Source organism: Notechis scutatus, chromosome 1 (assembly GCF_049901735.1).
Source record: "Notechis scutatus isolate UNSWTSFEM ecotype Mainland chromosome 1, rNotScu1.2, whole genome shotgun sequence".
NCBI classification, from domain to species: Eukaryota; Metazoa; Chordata; class Lepidosauria; order Squamata; family Elapidae; genus Notechis; species Notechis scutatus.
Genome location: NC_142009.1, coordinates 174,721,968 through 174,725,213, shown reverse-complemented (window position 1 = coordinate 174,725,213; position 3,246 = coordinate 174,721,968). Strand labels below are relative to the sequence as shown.

The 3,246-nt window shown below is 40.0% G+C and overlaps 1 pseudogene; it reads right to left on the bottom strand.

Annotated features, from left to right (window-relative positions):
- Positions 1-1,695: 1,695 nt before the first annotated feature.
- Positions 1,696-2,585, bottom strand: LOC148133112 (uncharacterized; annotated as a pseudogene).
- Between the last annotated feature and the right edge of the window lie 661 nt (positions 2,586-3,246).

Sequence of the window (3,246 nt, the reverse complement as noted above, 5' to 3'; positions counted from 1 at the left end):
TCGTTGACAGGCAAGACATCGTAACAGACAATTTTGTGTACTGTGCTTAGATTGGACCACAGTCGGTGCAGTTCCAGATTGTCCAAGCCCAAAATTTCAAGTCTGGAGGCATAAGGAATTCTATTGTGAGTAGAGGAGTGAAGTACTCTTCTCGAGAAATACCTCTGAATCCCCTCAATCGTGTTAATGTCAGATATACAATGTGAATTCCAGGCAGATGAGCTGTATTCAAGAATTGGTCTGGCAAACCTGACATTCAATAGTAGCAACAGGTCATTTCATTTTGTCACCTTAAATAGAGATATCTCTATTTATCTCTATTTAATATCTCTATGCCCTAGTTAGCAATTCAATGTTACCGGAGAAGAAACTTCACAAAATAAGGTTAACAATTCTTAATGCCTTTTTGGCAATGCTGTTACAGTGAGCTCTGGGGCTTAGATCATTTGAGATAAGTACTCCTAGGTCCTTGACAGAGTGAGGATCATTTACAAGATTGTTTCTGCCCAACTTGTATTTGGTGTTCTGATTTTTATTGCCAATGTGTAGGACAGAGCATTTATTAGTTGAAATTTGTAGTTGCCAATTACGCAACTATTCTGACACATAGTCAAGGTCGCTTTGTAGGGCAGCAGCATTGTCAGTGGTGTTAAATAATTTTACATCATCGGTGAAGAGGATGCAGCTGCTTTTAATATGATCGCATAGGTCATTGATGTAAAGCAGAAAGAGTGCAGGTCCTAAAACGCTTCCTTGGGGACACCGCTGTTAACTGGTGACGGATTTGATACGGCTCTCCCTATTTTGACTATTTGTTGCCTGTTTGACAGGAATGCAGCTATCCACTTGTGTAGGGATCCGGAGATGCCATAAGAGCTTAGTTTCAACAGTAGCTTGTCATGCACCACTGAATCAAAGGCTTGCAGAAGTCTTTGTAAATTGTGTCTATTGCTTTATCCTGGTCAAGATGTATGGTCCAAATGTTTCTGCAGTGTAGGAGTTGCAGATTACAGGACAATTTTTTCCTGAAACCAAACTGAAAGCCAGTTGTTTGTTTCTAAGTGGAGGATGATGTTTATAATTGGAGGATAAAAATTTATAATTGATTCCATGATTTTACAGGTGATTCAACACAGTGAGATTGGTCTGTAATTTTCTACTAGACTAGGGTCTCCCTTTTTTAAAATAGGTATGACCATGGCTAATGACCATAAGTTGGTCAAGGAGCTGGTTCTGAAAGATACCTCATAGATTGTGCATAGAGGTTCAGCTAGGGCAGTGGAAAGCTTTTTCAAAAAGTAGGCACATAATCCATCAGGGCCAATAGATATAGATAGCTTTAGGTTACGTAGTGCTTTTTCAACATTATCTACTATAAAATCAACATGTAGTAAAATTGTTAGGAAATGGAGGGCAGCAGCCATTGCTGTCAACAAAGACTGAACTGAAGAACATATTAAAGAGGTTGGCCTAACAGCTTCATCGTTACAGTCTTCCCCATTAGGCTCTTTTATGGGTGGAATAGTTTTTGAGTCTTTAAGTTTGGCATTTACGAAATTATAGAAGGCTCAGGGGGAGTTCAAGTTTAACAGCTCTTACTCCTGTTTGCAATGGTGATTGGTACATTCAGCCTTTATCTGGCGGCAACTGGTTTTGTACCAGTTTTTAAAGTTAGTTACATAGCCAGTTTTGTTTTCACGCCAAAGAGATTTTTTTCTTGGATTGTAACTTTCTTATTGTTATGGGTAATTTGTTTTTTTTTTTTTTTTTGGCTTTAGGGGTTATTTTAGGTACATATAGATTAATGACTCTATTGACTTTGGGCAAAAAAGTGTTATAATGGGCTTCTGCAGTTATACAACCTATGAACAGAAGGTGCCAATCAAGAAATGCGAGGTCAGCAGCTATGAGATCATAGCTGACTTTTTAAAAGTTATAATTTGGGATCCTATCATTATGACTTTGCAAGGACACAAATTGAGATAAAAATTAATCATGCTGTGATCACTGTTGGAAAAAGATTCTTTAACTTGTAGGCCATAAATTGAGTTTAAGCTATTGCAGAAGATGAGATCTAAGCAATTGTTGAGCCTAGTGTTATTCATTACCAACTGCTCCAGCCCCAGAGTGGTAACAGCATTGTACAGGGTTCCATGTAAAGGTTCAGTTGTACATTCGTTTAGGGTCCAATTAATAAGAGGCAAATTGAGGTCGCCAAGAAAGATAAGGGAGTGTGGGCAGGAAGCTGCCCACGTTAGTAGTGCAGTTACCTTGTTCAGATGACCAAGGTCATAATCAAGGGCTCTATAACATAGCAGGAAATGAACTGTGGTATTTAAGGACAATTTGCAGACAATGGTCTCAGGAAGAGCAAGCTCCTGTGTAACATTTATCATTTTCAGACATAGGGACTTCTTATAGAAAATAGCAACACCACCCCCTCTACAGTTATCATGGTCATATTGGAAAACATGATAGTCACTTACTGTAATAATTGACTCAGGAAAGGATACATTCAACCACGTCTTGCAGACAAAAATAAGATTGAATAGAGCTGCATTTAGAAGCAGGAGGAATTCAGGCATTTTGTTTGTGAGGCTTCTTGCATTAAGTAGCTTGCATTTTAGGGTTGTAGAGGTGGACCTGAAAGAAGTTGGGGGCGTGCATGCCTAGTTTTGGTTTTTGGAGGGGCAGTTGTTGGGATGCAGGCCACTGATCTTGTGTTTGATACAGTCAGTGCAATAGACATGGACAGGTCAGTCTCTCCTTGGTCTTGGTGTCTTTTGAGCTCCAAGCGGAGCTCGCAGGCATGGGCACATTGCCGTATGGACAGGTCGGGCCATGAACGAAGTTTCCTATGGTTTGTGTAGTTTTTGGTGAGTGGGTTTATTGAGGAAATGAATTTACATTTGCTGGTTTCACTCTTGCAAATGACTCTGCAGAAGCATGGGGCCACTGAGCCATCACTGTTCTTGAACTCAGGGCTGTCGTGGGAAACATTGATGATTTCATCAGGAGCGATGGTTGTTGCCTGGAAATTGCTGATGATGTCACAAATGTTTGGGGTGTCGTTGGATTCATTGGTGTCATCGAGTCCAAATAAGATAGCGTTGGGATGCTTCTGTTCACGTTCAGTTGAGTCTTTGATAAGGATGGAGATGTTACTAGCAGGATTAATGATTTCTAGTGGCTTGGGTTGTTGAGCTGTGTCATGATTTAGGATACTGATGCTTCACTTTTCCACGT